Genomic DNA, 20102 nt, shown 5'->3' with positions numbered 1-20102 from the left:
AGTCTTCTTGGAGGACAATTAAAAGGTTTTTCTGTACTCAACAACAGTTTCATCTCACATCTAATTTTTGGCGTATCGGGGCGCTTACAGCACATATAATAATCTTGAAATATTTGCAGAAATTTTTGTTTTGCATAGACACTTACATTATCATTTTTTATATAAACATTAGGAGTTTTTGCTTCAGTTTTCAATACTTCATTGTAATTCACAGAAAATTTAGTGTTATCAAATTCAATTTTCATTAATCTTTGACACTCTTCATCATATGTGTTATTTTCGACTTTGAAATTCGAATCTATTTCTTTACATTCTAATTTTAAATTAGATTTACTTAAAAAGTCTCTTCCTAAAATAATTGGATGAGTCATTGTTTCATTTGTTACAACTAACATCGTTAATTCAATTCTTTTATTTTTGAAAAAAATAAAACTGTTTACATTTCCGACAATAGATAATGGACTTTTGTTTATACCACTATATTTTAAAAATACATTGTTCTTTCTGTTTATTACTACATCTGGTACGAACTGTTGGCGAACAAAGCTAATGGGGCTTCCCGTATCAATTAATGATCCTATCAATAAAGTTTTATAAGTAAATTTAGAATTAATAAATACATAATTTAAAAACCTTACATATTCATCGCCTTCCATCAATTCTGTGACATGTTGTACAGGGCGGCTCTTCCTTTGTGGACAATTTGCTGCTAAATGGCCAACTTCAGCGCATACATGACAAGCACCAAGCTCTCGTTTGGGTTTTCGGCATACACTTGCTAAATGGCCAACGGAGTTGCAATTGTAGCATCTCACGACTCTTGTTGTTTGTTGTCCATTATTCGACTGCTCATGTTGATTGTCTGCTGTCATTTTCTTTGATATATATCGTGGCAATTGAATATTTCTAAACGCTTCTAACAATTCATATTTGTCATGAAATCGTTGCATTTTAGCTTGCGAACGTAAAGTGTTATCCGGAATACCATCAATTAGATATTCTACAAGTTCATCTTCACCAATTAGAATTCTATTTGCCAGAATTAGTTTTTCTTGGAAATATTCTCGAAACGATTCGGTAGTCAACCACTGCCTGATTTCAAACTTTTTCTTTAGCATCAAATTGCTTGTTTTTTCTTCAAACAGCGAGCTCATTTCCTTTAAGAACTTGTCGATTGGCATTAAAATCAAGTCATCTCGAGAATGTAACCACTTTAGCGCATTGCCTTTTAATTTATTTGCAATTAATGCTCTTAGGTTGTTATCATCAAGTTGGTAAACACTCTGGATATTTTTTAGTTGTGCTTGCCATAGCTTAAGGCATTCACCACTACCAGAAAATTCAGATATAAGTTCTTTAACATCTGCGAACTTTTGCTTATTGGAAATGTTTTTTGTTTGATTATCACTATTTCTCAACTGTTCTTTTTCTCTCATTAGAAGTTCATTTTCCATCTTCTTTAGTTCACACTCACGCTTCAACAATTCTAATTCGATTTTTAAAAGTCGCCACTCGTTTGCATCACACTCTTTTTGTTTCTTTTCAACACTCGTTTGATTACTTGCGTCATATTGTGGTACAATCCCATTGCTAAATTCACCACACTCCTCGGTGATGTTTATACTGCTCGCTCCTTCGTTGATTTCATCAGCTTGTTCTTTTTCCGCAATGATGGCTTGCGTACAGTCAACGTCAGCGTCAACGTCAACCATGGAGTTTCGAAAATTTCCACGAAGCTCCTCAGGAATTTTTTGTAGGCGAACAATTAGTTCGGCTTTACTACCTGTTGTTTTATGTTTGAGCGAACGCAACCATGATTTTAATTGTTCAACTGTGTATAAACTAAGCGAATCCTCGTTTGATGACATTTTGGGCGCAATACAACCACTTCTGATATTTTAAACAATTTTATTATGTTGGACGCTCTTTTTAAATGATCTGCACTCGTTCTTCTTTATCTTCAACATGGCCGCAGATCGTGCTGCCACACTCCTTTATTTATAATAAGATACATAATTTACAGATTTATGATGTTACCACAATATATAATTTACATATTTATAATGCTGCCACAAAACGTGTTATTACTGGTGATGTGTCTTAGATCTCTGTTACGACTCGAAAACAGCCGATTTGTGACTTCTGGCAATTCAGCGGCTTTTATTGTGAAAACAAAAATTAGTGAAAGCTTTTGTATAATATATCAATAGTTTATTATAAAAATGATGCGAAAAACATTGTAAAACATCAATTAATAACGAAGTGTAATTCATTTGAGAGTCAAGCGAAGCACATCTACATATATTTTAGTTTTTTTCGTCGAAAAAGTGGAACAATGACGCTCCAGGCAGACAACAAAGAAGAAGAGAACTGAGAATAGGAGAGTGCACATATGATTGCATTCTGAACTGAGGAACATTTAAAGTTCAGAATGCAAACTTTGCTGCCTTATCAAGATTTTTAAAGCTGTACTAAGCTAAGTTGAAGCTAAATGAACGTTTGTATTCATAATTTGCTAACAAAAAATTAACTTAATTTAATTAGCATATAGAATTATATTGGTAAGAAGAACAAGTACGTAAGATAGAAGGTGGTAAGGAAAAATTGTCAGCGTCTAAAGGCTTACCGCATGTCTGTCATAAATTTCGCGTTGCACTTGTATCCTGCATTCAACCAGTCCCTCAGTGGTAACTTAAGACTTATTTGTATTCATATTTTTGAATATATATATGAGGAATATATAGTAAACATCTACAGCCATTGTAAGTAAAAGCAGTAAAAACCGCTTGGCGCTCTATTATATATATATATATATATTTCTTTGTTTGTCGGCTACGGTTATATGTATATAGCAGCATGCCACCGCTGGCTGCCAGCATCATTTGAACTTAATATTTATATGCAATTTCGGAGAACTCAGAGCGAAAAGAGCGCTAAGTGTTTTTAAATAAAACAAACATGGTTTGGGATATCACTGAAATTCTTTATTCCTGTTAAAGTACATTGGATTCTATTATGTACAAAATAATTCTTTGCATTGCAAGCATAAATCGCTGGCTTGTTGGCCACACACCACAGACTTAACATAACCCCACAAGAAATAGCCTAAAGGCCGCAAATCGCACGACCGGGGCGGTGCGAGAGACTGATTTGGGTCTTCCCCAATTGATTTGCTAGCGGCAGCAATATTCTCGACTCTACGGACACCTCCTTGTCTCACTGGCACGGAAACATTTTGTATTGTGTCTACGGTTTTCAATTTTTCCACTAGACGTACAATTATTGATCTGAGAAGGCGATTATGATGACCATAAATTAGACGCGGAACTCTTAAGGTTGAGGCCACTGACTCCGAAATTCGGTTGTAAATTTTAACTATTTGACTCTTCTTTGGATCGGATATCTTTCCATGATGAAATGGCAAACATTACTGAAGAGAAATGTCGAAAGAGCATGAAGAAATAAGGCTTCGTTTGTTAGCCCTATTGATCTACTTTTGTAGAGTCGCTATTGAAAAATCCATTATATACCCTACACATAAAATATAAATGGTTTTTCATTGCTTCGCCTTTTTTCACTTGTTATTTTTTTATTTGCATGCTCACTAACTTTTTTTCTGAAAAAAACCAAAATATATTAGCACTTATTTTGTACAAGTATATTCACAGAACGGCATTAAATTTATTAACCCAATTTCTGAAGTGAATTTCAATTAAATATGATTTCAATTCATTACGATTTTAGTGTAAGTTGGTGTGCGGGTAAGCTTATCTTTTTTTCAAACTGCAAATCGAGCTTTGATGTTATATGTACACCAATATCTCTCTTGAACTTTCGATTTAATTTTATCAAAATTTATATGTTTTTTAACCAGGTTCAGATTGTTACAAAAAATCCAACATTGCTTGCACAATAAATATGTATTATATATATAAATAACATACCAATATGTTTTCGTACTATTCATTGCACAACGCTTTGTACTGCTGTAAAAATGTAAATGATGTCAAAATACTTGAACAAAAATTAATCGTTATTGCTATGCAATTATGAAATTGAGTTCGAAGTGGCAAAGTGTGACGAAGCAACAAAAAGCCACAAAACATTAAAAATTCTATATGTGCGGAAATTAGCTTTTTATGTACATATGTATATACTCACTCAAACATATGTATAAAGACAAATACCATATAAGCAGGCAAAATATTTACGAAAGCATGAATAGTGGGTTACGTATACGCAATGTGAGCTTAGTTGTTGATGCGAAAATAGTCAGCAAGATATGAGTAGAATTTGTCGTTATAAATATTTCTTAAATTATATTCAAATTTATGTATATAACATAAATATATATATATATATATATATATATATCACAATAATACTATATATTGTGTTTAATTTATTTCAGTTAATTCACTTGCTTCTGCCGGCATAGTTTATGTCAGTGCATCCATGCGCCGCTCCTGGCAAAATTCGTACGCAATCCCCTAGTGCACTCTTTTACGATTGGTTTGAACTTTCTGCACCTGAACCTTTCAATTGCAGTTTAGATAAAACTTTCAAAAACCAATGAAATCGTTTTCTTTTCTCAACTTTTTCGCGGAAACTTGGCTTAAAGGGAAATGGAAGAACGGAAGAAAAGTTTCCTTGCGAAAAGTACTATGTATGCAGTAAATACAAATACTTATACATATGTATATATCTACAAATTGTAATGTTTAAATATTTAAAGGAACATGCGTGTTTGGCTTTTTACTTAAAAGCTATTCAAGCAGAAGTTCCAAGTATAGGTGTAAATATTTTATTTATTCTATTTTCACTTGGAATGCAATTGAGTTGATCAAATTTTATAATTCAATAATATGGCTGTGTATAGTTTGAGTTTTATATCTATATACAAGATAAAAAATTGCCAAACCAGACTTCGAAGAAAATCGTAATACAATATTAGAATTTAAAGAATTCAGTTGACAGGGATTTTTGATATTTGTTCTTTCAGAGTTTAGGAGTTTATAAGCTGAATGATTTCTATGAATACATAAGTTACAATCAGTTAGAAAAATTAATGAAAAGTTTTTGCATAGCATAGCAGAAAATTAATTTGAGGAATGTTAATCTATGAAAATTTTATTTTAAATTTCTATATTCATACATTGTAAGGGGTATCAAATTAGTGTACATCTAAAGTGCATTTTGAGGAAAAAATGCTAAAATTTTTAAGTCATAGAATTTCCAAATTCTTAAATTAAATAATGCCACATTCTATACGCAATTTAGACATGAAAATTTTGTCTAGTGAAGCTTTTTACGGAAACAAAGATTAAAATTAAAAATATCTCCATATATTTATGTATATGTTAGTATATAACACATACTCACAATATAATTTTAAACAGAAAATGTGAATACACACACATCAATCTCTAAGTCAGTGTGGTGGTGGCACCGTGGCCTTGTAATCCAGCCGCGAACAATTTGATATTACCAAACCAAGAAAGAAAGCAAAAATGTAGCACGACAACAACAAATAGGCATGTGCAGTACAAAAACACACACATACTCCCAGAATTGCATATGTGCAACAACAATTATGCTGGTTTGCAGGCCTCACAGAGTCATATTATCCTTGTTCCTCTGTTACTTTTCGTGGACTCGCTCACATTCACATACAGAAAAACATATAAAAACACTCATACAAAACATCCCACGCTACATCGCCGCAACACTGCAATTAGAGTGGACAATAACATTGCTTTTGCGGCAAAAGGCACTAAATTTAGTTGTTAACTGCTTTGTAACGCAGTCAAATGGTGCGCAACGGCGGCTGTACTAGGTTTTCTAATGAGTTCCACAAGCGCACATTTCGTTGGCTCATGAATGTAAACAAAACACACAAAAAAGTTATTTGAAATTGCATTGCAACGGTATCATTGTATTAAAGTTTTTTGGTTGTGCGATTGGATGCGTTTGCGAGATACTAGCGGATTATTGCGACCAGACATTAACTAAATAGCAGACAAACAATAAAAATAGCAGCTGCTATTATCATCAACATTGGATACATGAAATATATGTAGTAGGTAATATGAGGATACATAGCAATAAAATTCCTGTTTTGATAGTGATAATGTAATAGTCATTGAGAATGAAATAGTCTAGATTATTTTACTAGTGAGTGCAATTTTTTGACTAAATATTGAAACAATTGTTTTTGAGAAGCCGCCTTTTTGTCAAAAAATTTGGTTTTGCTTATTCCTTTGATTAATTACTAGATTTAGCATTACTTTAACGAAAGCTGTGAGGAGTTTTAATTTCAAAAAAAAAATCCCTGTCAACGCAAAACGTCCTTTTTTGGTGCTGCCGGAAATCAGCTATAATTCCTACCCAAATAAGTATTTGTACATATTTTGTAAGTGAAAAATTTATATTTTTCATATGAATATTATTAAAACTGTTTTCAGGTTAATATAAAGCAAAACATTCCTATTTCCCGCTTAGATGCTGTCATTTTACGTATAAAAATTAAAATTAACACTCAAATTAATGATAAAAATGCAAATTCAAGCTGCATGACCTATCACAATTTGAGCCAAATATACACCCAAATGCATATAAATTTATTCCTGCAACACATCATGCAAGAAAATTCGAGTTGCTTCGAGCTGTTTTCTGCTCTGCGCGCAGTTAGGTCCGAAAATGTGGATTTTTAACTGCCGCTGGTTTAGCTAATATAAGCCACAGAGCACCTGACAGCATATGACCGCGATTTCAATGCAGAAAAAATGTAATACGCGACGTATACATAACCAAGATAGAATATCGTGGGGGACACCATGTCGTATGAGTGATTTTTCAAAATTCACTTGTAGTGTTTGCATTCAGAAATGAAAAGACCAGTTTAAACCGACAAACTTTCATGTAGATATATTCGTTTGCGTGGATGTTTATATACGTGTGCGTATGTTTGTCCTTGAGTATTTCTTACTATAAACGTATTTATACTCGTACTACATATAAATTTATAGAAAAAACAAGTGAATTTACCTATGAAAGAAGTTTTATAAGAGCGTACATGTTGTATTTGTAAATCATATCAGCTGTCTAGGGGTGTTGTATAGTTATAGTTGTACCCAAGAATATTGTGGGTATTGCCCTAACAATACACAATTGTATATACATAAATCCCATCATGAAATTTCCTTGAAAATACCCTAAAAAAAATTCCCTGCAAATTTGAGCCCTTAATATTAATATTAAGAACTGGACCAAGGCATGTAAACATTTTCCATAGAAAATACACGACAATCGTGATTTTTTGTCTTTAAATTTCTATATGTCATAGGCATTTTATGGCATCGCTTTGACTTTAGACACATATTCCTCGGAATTGAACACTCTACAAAAGTGCCCATTGCGACAAAGTCGAAACTCACACCGGCGATGTAGTACGGTGCTCTAAACCTGACTTTTCCACAAAAATTCGCATTTTTTTGTATACATCTCGAAAATGACAAGAATCGCTATCATGAATACTTCTCTAGATATTCGGCTTTTTAAGTAAGGCTGGATGGAATTTTTACAGATTTTTTATTACATACCATCTATGAAAATTTGCATTTGCATTCTGTACATTCGCGCACGAAAAATTTTGCTACTGTTAGTAGACTTGGTTTTATTACTGCGCCATGCAATTCTGCCTGCCAGTTGTGCGCCCGACAATGCCCCTTACCCCACACGCACACTTCCAACTAACCTAGCAATTACATAGTTGACATTGCTGTAGCAGCGGTTGTTTGGAAGGCAGCATGCGCCTGAGGCTGTGCTTTTATCTGTTAAATGGCGCGCAAGTATTATTCTTTACATTTTCGATTATTCTGCCTAGATTTACTCGTTTACAAGTTTTACTTTTGTTTTTATTTGCGCATTTTTCATATTTTCAATTTCATTTCCATTTCAATGTGGAAAATAGCGATTGCGTTCAGTGGTTATATGCAAAGCAAATAATTGTTTGTCTGATATGTGGAAGTGAGTGAGTGTGAAATGAACTGCTTCCTTTCATAAAGCACTGTGCGACTTAAGTGACCAGAATATTAATTTAATTAATTATTCCTCATAAGAAATACGTATGACTCCTTTCTAGTTAATAGTGTGGTAAAAATTAAATAAAAATGCATTTCAGGGCGAGAAGAGGAGAATTCAAATGCATAAATAATTATATTAAAATACATTAGAATACGTTTCTGAATTAATCTGTTTTATCATATCATAATCATAAAACCAACTCTTATTTCACTTTATTGCTATAAGCTAAGTTATTTAGAGTCGAAAACATTCATAGTTGTGCATTGTGTTATGCTAAGTGTAATAGTAATACTGCTTATAGTTGTGGATGTTGATTATGATATTATTTTTATTTATGGTAAATGTGTGAATCGATGGTTTCATATGGAAATATTTAACAAGATTCAATTGCTCATACGCATCGTACAACATTATTGGTTTTCTAACGCCTATTTTCAAACATGATTTTTGACGGTAACAGATATTCTGACAGAATTCAAATCTCTATGCCAAGAAAATTTTGCACGCTATAAATAACTGTAAGTAGCGAGAATGATAAGACCAATTATAGTATTATTATTTTTTTTTACAGATTTGTATATTATGGGTATAGATCATGTATGTATGTATGTGTTTTCAATCATTTTGAGTGGCAATGTTAGAACTTCTTCTTTATGGGCGTAGAAGATGGAGCCATGTGTAGAATTTCGCGCAAGCGAGAAAAATTTCTGAGCGCTTGGGAGTGAGTGCCCAGAAACGATTGTTTTACATATGACTCAAGCAGCTCACGACTTTCGGTCCTAGACCAAGTACCTTCTGGCTAGCCAAAAAGATCCATTTGAAGGCGCGGTAAAGTGAAAAAACGGAACTTTCCTCCCCAGAATTTTGCGCAGGGTTTGGGAACCGCCACGTAAAAAACAACCCGAATGAAAAGAAGAAAACAGCCTCAGAATGTTTAAACTAGGTTGTAGAATATGTCTAATAATTCAAAGTTATGGCTATTTCCCACAGAGGTTTTAAAAATTTAGTATAAGTAGACGCCAATTCACTTTTTCAGCATGCAATCTGGTCTGGGCATATTGGCTTGACTTGCATGATGTAAAATACATGGATGCTAAAAATATCCAGAACAAGAAAAAATTTTAACTTCGGCTACACCGAGGCTGTTATACCCTTCACAGGTGCTTTCTTTTAGTAACTATGTGTTCAGTTTGTATGTCAGCTATATGTTATAGTAATCCGATCTGAACAATTTTTTCAGAGATTATATTATTACCTTAAGCAGTAATTCATGTCAAATTTCATGAAGACACCACGTCAAATGCGAAAGTTTTCCATACAAGAACTTGATTCCGATCGATCAGTTTGTATGGCAGCTATATGTTATAGTAGTCCGATATCATCAATTCCGACAAATGAGCAGATTCTTGAAGAGAAAATGATGTTTGCAAAATTTCAAAACGATGTCTTAAAAACTGAGAGACTAGTTCGTATATATACAGACAGACGGACATAGCTAAATCGACTCAACATACTGATCATTGATATATACTTTATAAGGTCTTCTACGCTTCCTTCTGGGTGTTCTTCGTGACAAACTTAATATACGCTGTTCAGGGTATAAAAATAACGAATTTAAGGCTGCTTTGTCAATGTCTGGTTAGCAGCCTTCCTGTTCAGCTAATAGAGTTGTCCGCTTAATAGATTGTACTTAATTGACAACAACAAATTGTGGGACCAGCCAATGTGCATGGTTAATTGAGATGTCCGCTTAATAGAGCGTCCATTTATATTTTATAACTTTTTTTATTATTTATGAATTGGTTTGACTATCCTATATTCTAAGCTGGTTCGAACTGGATACAGTGTGTTAAATTTTACTAAGATCGGTTAAGTAGTTTAGGAGTTCATCGCGGACAAACAACGTGACACGTAATTTTAATATTTAAAGATATATGTAATACCTTTAGGCTAATGTAATTAAGATAGAGGTTAGTACTGCACATTTGATATATTCTGAGTTAGAAATGGTAACTGAGAAAAAATAAAAGTTGTGTCTTTCTTAAGAAATACCTCTAGTTACTACTCAGAATAATACAATGAAATCCAAGAACAAAGTTAGTAACTATCAACTTTGGTAACAAAAAAACAACACTTGTTTTTCGAAACTCCAACAGCTAAGAAATATGCTTATTTATACTTTTTCATATACATATGTTATATTAGAATGTATTCAATCAATTATGAAATCTTGTAAAATTTTCCAAAAAGGTTGAAAACAAATGGGTCACAGAATTTTAAGATTCTGAACCAAAAAAAATTCTTTAAAATTCTCAGCAAAAGTGTTTTTTAGCAGTGAAAAAGTACATAATGGTAGAATGAACCAATGCAAAAAGAAAGAATATGTACAGAACTTGGACGCAAAGCTAAAGAAACACACAGAAAAAAAGCAATTATTGCCTGCCAAAAGTAATGAAATGACAAGCTGTTAAAACAAAAGTAACAAAAGCATCATAAAACTAAATTGAGTTTGAAAGAAGGCAAATACCTCACGAAACAATCTGTGCGAAAATAATGACAACAACAACGATGAAAGGCACAATGATGGCGCAACCTGTTCAAAATGCAATTCAGTAAGATACAAAACAACAATAACAAAAAACGAATGAGCGAGTATATTTGATGTTAAGCGAAAAAATTAAACAAACGAAAGAACGAGCCAACCAACTAACAAACACACAAAAGACAATTAACTGAACAACAAACAAATATTTGCAACAACAAAGTAAATTTACGGGAAGTAGTAACTAGGAAAGGAGTGACCGGAAAAATTAGGTAAACAACAACAAAGCACTAAATGTCGCTGAAATTCGGTTTGTTCCGTGTTTACCCTTATATTTTTAAGATGCCGGTTAAACTGTGAGGCAGAAACCAAAATAAAAAGAGAAATGTTAAAAGTGAGAAAGGGAAAGAAAACGCCCAAGCAAATGTTAGTCAGCCAGTTGATATAGCAAAAATAATGACAGAGCTCAAAGCTGGCGCATTTGCTAGATTTAACTGACTACTTTACTGAAGACATTAATGACCCTCTCACTGATAACTTGCACGACCGCCTACTTGACAGTTTCACCGACAATTGGTGGTTTTTTTTCGTTGTTTTAATACTGCCATATTTTCTATGTTCTACTATGATCTCTTCTCGTTTGATGAACTCTCCTGCAAGTTGCTGAGCAGTGCCTGAAAATTTGGCATCGCCATTAGAATGTTGGCACGACTGCCACCATTAGTGGCGCATCTGCGCGCCACCGCTATCATCGCTGACTTCTTGCACTAATTGCGATGGTTAAGCGATAATGCGGTGTTGAAAGCAATATGTCAAAAGAGCAGAAGAGATAAGAACAAAAACAAAATACCCAATTAGTGTGAGTGGAAATTTGTAAAACGAATATTTGCTTGAGTCTTTCGTATTCTGAAGCAACTAAAAATGGCAAACGACTCTGAAAGAAAGCTACAAATTAATTAAAAAATTAAAAATGTTTTTTGGTGATGAAAATAAGAATTTGTTTTATGGTAAATATTGGTACTAAGTGCCATGAAAAATTGCATGCCTTTGAAATGAGGACAGAAAACTAATAATAAATGAGGGAAATAACAGCCCAAAAGCGACAGAAGAAAAATCAGAATCAAAACGACGACAAAAATAATGCAAACCGAAATAGACTAATATTTACAATTTCACTTTTGAACGCGGGCAACATTAAATACTTGCAAAGCTTGTTGTCATTGCAAACGGGATTGCACGAGACCTCGCTTGCGCTCGTCGTTCACATGATAAGAATGCCCGCTACCTTGCTTGTACACATAAGTCGAATAATGGATTAGCAATATTATGTTAAAAAAGCAATCCAGCATTCAACCATGTCAGTGCTTTGACTCTGAAATAGCAAGGTGGCGGCATTCTTCGCAACTTTGACGTGGGAAAGACGCAAACGAAGAGGAGAAGTTTATAAACATTGTTGTCCACAATAAATGTCCGTAAATCTAATATTGGGTGGTCGAAAAGTACTTTCGTGTTTTGTCAATAGATGTCGTTGCAGTCGTATATCTCGTGTGCTATCAATCATATTGTGTCACATCATATGGTGTTAGAAAGATGAGATTTTAAACTTAATTTAGCTTTAAGTTGAAGAACACTACAGAAGTGCATCTCAGATGTGTTTTTGTAAATACAAACACTTCTTTGCATTAGAACTACATTGGCCACTAACTTGTCTAGCTCGGAATGACCTGCATCCGTTGGTTTTTCCGTTCTAATCTGAAATTATTTGCTGTTACGCTTCCAATTTTGGTGTTTCTACATTTATACCATTTTTTTATAGTGCTGAGTGCGGGACTTTAATTCGCTAAATCTGACCTACTCCCAACTCAAGATTCTCCCACGGAACCAACAAATACGGTATTACTTTATGGGAGTGACAAGACATTTCACGTCTTCTCTATAGCACGGACGGACTGATGCCTATTCTGCTGTAGCTGTCCTAGTATTGTGGTGATGAAAATTGCCGCTTCGCGAACAGCTTACCACTTCTCCGAGGACTGACACATAAGTGCAGTCAAACTTTCCATGGTTGAACTACCACCTAGTGCTGTTTCTAACTTTTCCCTTATGTCTAGAAAACGAGGACAATGGAAAAACACGTGTTCAGAGTCTTCTATTGACTCTGTACACATCGAACAATATGGACTGACGTCATATTGAAATTTGAATGGTAGGATATGGTAAGAAAGACTCAGTAATATTTGTTGACTCACCTCGTTCTCCATGATTTTGCCGTCCACACTCTGTGCCTGATCATTCTTCGAACGTCGATTGCTTTCTCGAGTACCTTGCTGCTTAAGACGAGTGTTTGGAGAACTAGAATAAAAAATATAAGTAAAGTTTAATTTAATACATTTTACAATACGAAAGTACAAGCAACATTAGTTCGCTTTATTTGATAACTTAGTAGGTAACTCTTATAGTCACGCTTTGCCGTGGTTTTTTTGGTTTCGGCTCGTTTTTTCCCTCCATTGATTACTAACTTGTGAGCATGTCAAACCCATAAACCCATGTCTCGTCGGCAGTGTTAATGCTCTTCACGAATGTGGGGTTGGAATTCGCACTATCAAGCAAGTCTAACGAAACCTGTTTATGGTACTTTTTTGGGGGAAAAAAATGCATCTTTATCTCGCGACTCGCGAGTAATGTCGGCCTGTGTTGCAATCTCTTCAATACTGGCCTGACGATTTGCAAGCACCATAACCCAGAATTTATTAAATATTTTTATCAGTTGGAGGGGTTGAAAGTTGTCTAAAACGAGACATGTCTTCAACGATCTCTCCACCGTTTTCGAAGGCTTCATACCACTCTTAGTCTTCTGTTTTTGAATCACCGTAAGCCTTTTCCAATTTTTGGTTAGAAATACAAAATTTTAGACAAAAAGTTTGTTCAATATTTTTATCCATTGTAAAAATCGCAAGGTACTACTGAAGTGTATCGACTTAAGCAGCTGTTGTAAATAAACTGGTTGACACATCGCGCTCATATTTAGCACAGTAATTAAGGAATTAAGCTACAGTTTCCGGGTTCTTTTTAAATAAATTCATTATATCTACGGAAATAATTTCATTGAAGTAGAGGTAACTGGGTGTCAAGTTCTGAGCAAAATTAGAAAATACCTCGAAAGTTACGAGAGTAGTTGGAAATCCGAAAATAATGACAGATATACGCAAATAGTTTTCATGAAATTGAGAAAGGTCTGTTAACGTTTATCGCTGCCATCGTCTTGTCCGACAATTTGTATAGACAAAATTTCCCACTCCTGTCAATTTTGCCCAATGAGTCATACTACTCATATATTATAGTACATCTTAAAACTTAGATAAATGCATATGAAGGTAGTCGGACTATTTCTAAAATTCATCAAATACTGAGAAATCCAAATTATATTTGGTTTTCACTTTCCTGAATGCAATTCAGCTCTGTTGGCCTTCAAATGACTTTACGAACATTAAGCAACTCAAAGCAGAAAATTCGAATAACAAATTACAACGCCATTTATCAGTGTACAAAATTTAAAAAGTAAACAAAAATTACAGCAACAAAAATAAACATTTTCAACTGGCAATAATCACCAAATCAGACATTCAGACACTTTTTATACTCAACCGCATCTCCAAGAGATTACTTAGAGATAGTAAAAACCGAAATAGAGGAATAAAGCCAAATAGGCCCTAGCTTGCTGAAAAGAGAGGAATCCGGTGTGTAAACCTAGAAGGAAACAAATAAATTTTCTATCCTATTAGCGTGATTTCAGCGCTCTCTATAACATCTTTCGGCAAGCAGAAAGGTGAAATTGCTATTGACGGTATCCAAAAAAGTTGAGAATGCGCGAAGAGAATTGACAATTTGCATGAAAAAGCAAGAAAGGTATAAAACACGAAGGTGGATAAAAATCGAAACGATTTCTGTTGCTTACAGGGTAATTCTAAGGATAAATATACACCCTGTTAAGAAAGTATCGGGAATTCTTCATCTCCCACTTATATGGAAGAATCAACCAGTGTGTTTACAGCAGCTGTTTTATGTCAGTTGACCTCAATAGTGTTTGTCGAATTTTACAACATTTTTTAAAGTGTTTGTGTTAAATTTTTACCAAACAAACAAATATCGTTGAACAAGCACCGTATTCACCTGATATGGCCCCCTGTGACTTCTTATTATCCACATTGAAATATCCACTTCGGGGAGCACACTTCGACTCAATTGAAGACATCAAAATAAATTCGACGCGAGAGCTGAAGGCCATCCTGGAAACTGCCTATAAAAATGTTTTGACGATTGGAAGAAGCGTTGGCACATTGGATGGTGATTGAACAATTTTCGTTTTATTTATAAATACCCTATACTTTCTTGACAGGCGTATATATCTCATACATATATTTAGATGTAAATGGAGGGTACTGACAAAGTGTAAGTGAGAATTGATTGGAAGTACGCATGCACATATTTAAAAACACATTCTTATAAAAACAAATCATGTTTTGTGCTTTTATATAAGTATGTAGCATCCCCTTGTGGATTGCTTTATATGTATTCATAAAACATCTTCACGCAAATTTTCAATAGCTGACAAAGTCATGCCGCATGAAGAATGTAACAAGCAGTGCGCAAGAAATATGACAAACGCCTTGAAATAGGCAATGCACACAATGAATATACACACATTCAATAACTGTTTCAACATTCCTTAGCTAGTTCAACTTTCAGTTAAGTTTTTGTTTACAGGTATTTATATCCTTCAGGTTCCTACGCTGGTTGCGTGCCACTTTATAGTCCTTTAACATCCGGTTGCGTGCCACTTTATAGCTCTTTAACACCCGGTCTTTCTTCGTTTAACCACCACAAATTGACTTTCATTAAATATTCGTGCGTAAGTCTCTTTAAACCTCTTCTGTAGAATTTTATGTGACCATAGCATGCTATTGTATTGACGTTGCACGTGGCGTATAAGTAATGTGTATTGCGTTTGACAGGTGAAATGATTGATTTTCTTCATGGTGAAATCAATTACAGAGAACTTACAATCGACTAGCAGTTGTTGCTCGTATTACAGTTGAAAATAACAAATAAATAAATGACAAAGTGTCGTCAATGTTTGCGACAGGTTGTCGGTATTCCCAGTTAATGGCTTTTGTCTACATTTTTACATACGCTTGCAAATAGTTGTATGCTAGAAATATGTGTACATAGGAGAAGTTCACCTTGTGTGACCTAGCCGGTAAGTACTTTTAATTACTCCCTAATGCAAATTTGTACGACTTGAAAAGTCCATTTATGATACCTTTGAATTACTTAGGTATTGGAAAAAGTCTATTCGTATTTCTAATAAAACTTCAATTTTTTTATATTTATACTTATAAGTAAATAAGCAAATATATACCATTTCGGTTGATCACTTTTTGCGATTTTTCTGTCAGAGACATTATTCCATCACTGTAAACCGAAATTTCCAGAACGGAAGCGAGCGAAACATTGTTTTACTGCATGAACTGATACAGCGTCGCCTCCATAAGCTTCACAAATTTAATTAGTGGCTTGCGTGGCATTCTTCCCTTCTTTATACAAAAATTTCAAAATATAGCGAATTTTACTATGCGGTATGGCACAATATGATTGGTAGCACTGGAGATATACGACTGCAACGACAGCTATTGACAAAATACGAAAAGACTTTTTCGACTACCCAATATAAAATGTGTGGTACACCCGTATAAGCTTTGTTTTTTGCCAGATTCACATTTGAAAAGCAACTTCAAACCAAGTGAAGAGAACATACAACGATGTGTAAAAAATAAGGCCAAAATTAGAAGCAAAGTTGCTAAAGGGCATTTAACTTTTTGAAAATATTATTAGATCTAAAAAAAATTCATTGTGTTCAGAATTATTTGCTCCTTCTGAGTTACTGTTGCATTTTTTCAGAGATAATAGCAAATAACTTTTTTACTGTCATCACTGAAACTCTTGACGAACCTACATACATACGTTTATGTAAATATCCTGCTTTACATTTTGAAAACAATTGAAGGCATAAAGTAAGTATAAACATATTCAAAACACGAATTACCAATTCAGTCACTTCCACTCAATTACAGCGCAAATATGGAGTACAGTCAAAACAAAATTACGTGATAAGTTGCAATTGCATTATTTGAATATCCATTCTCCGATACACCACATTGAGCTTTAATCTTGCCAAGAGCGTAGTATGCGTCTACTAAATACTCAACAAATCATTTTATGAAAAGATACGAAGCTAGTAACAAAATAAAAGTAGGATGAACGCGTACTAGAAATATAACAGTGATTTGTTAGAGAGGCAGCCTGCTTTAGAGGCTTCAAAAATTCGATTTTTTTCAGAATTTTTTTTGGAGGGAAAGAAATAATTTATTAAAGCGAAATTCACGCGGTTTATAGTTATATACAAAAACATCATCTGTAAATTTTTTCGATACGAAATCTTTGATATTCTTGCTTTGGAAAGCAATTGTCCGATGCATCTCGCATTTGCATTTGTCGGACGGCGGGCAGGATGCAGGTCGCAATTTCTATCGCAAGCAAAAAATTCAAAGAGATTCATATTTGTTAATAACATATCTTTAAAAAAAACGTATTAAGTTCTACAATTTTTTAAAAATTAAAAAAGTGGTTTTTGACAAAAAAAAATTTTACTTGAAAAAAAACGAAATAAATTTGACATGCGAAATTTGCATTCGAACTCATCGATTCAGCGATGCTTGGCAGGCGGGCAATCCATACATTTGTTGTGGGAATAGCCAAGAGGCTAAAGGTGCTTTTGAAACTGAGCGACACCACGCGAGGACTGAATTGGCACAAGTCAATGTGTGTGGTGCCAACTTCTAGCGAGCGCATTGAGTGTGTCAGGAGTTGGAGTGTATTCGAGACGTCAAAACGCGTTGTAGGGTAATGCGCAGCTTTCAGGAGTTAGCTTTGTACACAACACAAGGTTGATAAAATAGATGAAACTCCATATTCCAACAAATCCGGCAAGCAGCGAGTGGTCCATTTGTCAACATTTTTGTTACAAGCATCTGCTAGAGTGGTGTCGTGCTAATTTATAATCTCCTCTTAGATCCAGAACTAGTATATAGTCCCAATATTGTGACATGTTTAAATTTGTTTGTCTGTTTATTTACTTTATTGTCCGACCGAATGACGTTGTTTCAAGCTATTATATGTTCTAGGGCTTCATATGAATGTGAAGCAACGGTTTATTAAAAGTATATTGTTGTTTTTATTGGGTTATCTACACTTACTTCCGCCACATGTCACCGAACATTTTCTTGTAGGCGCCGTCTCCCAAGTGTAAAGTGGCAGCAAACATGAGCTGCGGTCTTCGCTACAGACTCCACAACTGTCGAGTCGATGGTCGACTGGTCGAACCGATTTTTGAAACAATTCCGACGCGCTTAAGGGAGAAAAATAATTTTTTAATTTAATTACTATGATAATTAAATTTCACGAAAAAATCTTATACAAATTTTAAATCCATGGCAAATTATCGGGACCATAAGAAAAGCCAATTAAATATTTAATTTTTTCGAACGGAGTAAAGAGGCAAATAAGAACTAATACATTGTTTTATTCACATAAGCAAAACGTAGTTGAATAAACCGTTATAAACGCAAGATACCGTTACATACACTGAGATGCGTGTAAGGCGATATTTTTATTTAATATTCGCAACTTTTCAATTTATGGTAAATCGAGAGTCATTTGTCTTTCCTTTCTGCCGCCAGCTAGAGCTTCCCTGATTGCCCATTTGTGAGCACGTGCCATTCTGAGGACATTTCGTCGACCTTCACCAAACCACGTTTTCTTTTAGTTACCTCGACACGTGCAGCTGGTGCCGAAATTTACATATTTATACTAACAGACATATAGATTCTTCTTAGAATCATATTCTTTTGCCTTCTTCTTTGATTTGTTTCCTGTTTTTTTTTCGACAAATTCATAATTGAACATACACATGCCGAACTTTTTAACTTTTTTTGTAATCTCCGCAAAGTATGTTTTTGTAACAGCAGGTGGCGAAAACAGCAAGCAATGAAATGAGTGATAGAAAAAGTATACCGCAGACACTTGAGTTAAGCTGCTTTGTGTCGGATGCCAGCATGCAAAGGGCCACATGACATATTGACGTTTATTACAATAAATTGAGGTAATAATTTGTAAACATATTTTAGTACGATAACACTGCTAGAGGAGGTGGTAAAGAAAGGTGCAAGAAATGAATAATAGAAATAATCAAACTGAATGAAGAACTAAGTAGAAAAACGAAATGGAATGTTGTAAAATAATGAAATTTGAAAAAAATGTATAAACAAAATAATAAAAATGAAATGAAAAATAAAAAAATAATAAAAATTATTTCCAAAAAATGTACTTTGCTAAGTTGGTACGACTGTCCTTAACTATTATGCCAAATATGAGCGCGATCTGTCAGCCAGCTTGTTTAGAGCAGCTGCTTGAGGCGGTACACCTCAGTAGTGCGTTGCGATATTTGCAATGAATAAAAATATCGAACAAAGAAATTGTCTCAAAGTTTGTAGGTATTTCTAAACAAATTTCTTGTTGCAAATGAAAGAAAATGCTTATGGTGATTAAATTTTATAAAAACATAAGCCTACGAGTTCCGGACGACCTTCGACCTCTTCAACTGTTGAAAATATTAAAAAAGTGAAAGACATAGTGCTTGAAAATCGACAGATAGGTGTTAGAGAGATGACAAGAGTACTCGACATCTCTCGCGAATCCATTCGAATGATTTTAGTGAATATTTTGGGTATGAAACGCGCTCTTGTTCAACTCGTCTGGATAAAACTGAATTTTTTTCCAAAAGAGTACCGTAAACAGGACTCTTTTGACATGCTTGATAGAGCGAATTCCGCTCCCACATTCATGGAGAGCATTATAATTGTCGCTTAGACTTGGGTTTATGAGTTTGACATGGAAACAAGTCAACAATAAACGAAATGGAGGGAAAAACGTGCCGAAACCAATCAAGGTGATGCTCATTGTTTTTTTTTTCAATATTCGGGACTTGGCGCATCATGAATTTGTTCTGGAGGGATAGGCGGTCAATAAGGAGTTCTATTCGACCGTATTGAGGCGTATCCGTTAAAAACGGCCGGAGTTGTGGAAAAACAATTCGTGATTTTATACGATGATAATGCAACAACTCATCGATTCTGACCGAATTTAAAGCCAAAAATGCAATGAGAACCATCAATCAGCCACCGTATTCATCAGATTTGTTCCCGTGTGACTTTTTCTTATTCCTCAATATGTTTTCAGTCGATCAAAGAGATACAAAACGTGCTTATGAAAAGTCTTTCGAGGCAAAAATCGGGAGCATAAGTGTATTACATATGGTGGGTATTACTTATACGTCGAAGAATTATCGGTAGGTATATAT

General features: G+C 34.4%; 1 pseudogene; it reads right to left on the bottom strand.

The window, feature by feature from the left end:
* LOC126753743 (uncharacterized) overlaps positions 1–18032 on the bottom strand; it is a 35210-nt pseudogene extending 17178 nt beyond the window's left edge.
* Positions 18033–20102: the final 2070 nt, after the last annotated feature.

The sequence above is a fragment of the Bactrocera neohumeralis genome, chromosome 3 (assembly GCF_024586455.1).
Source record: "Bactrocera neohumeralis isolate Rockhampton chromosome 3, APGP_CSIRO_Bneo_wtdbg2-racon-allhic-juicebox.fasta_v2, whole genome shotgun sequence".
In the NCBI taxonomy this organism is placed as follows: Eukaryota; Metazoa; Arthropoda; class Insecta; order Diptera; family Tephritidae; genus Bactrocera; species Bactrocera neohumeralis.
This window is presented reverse-complemented; position numbering and strand designations above follow the sequence as displayed.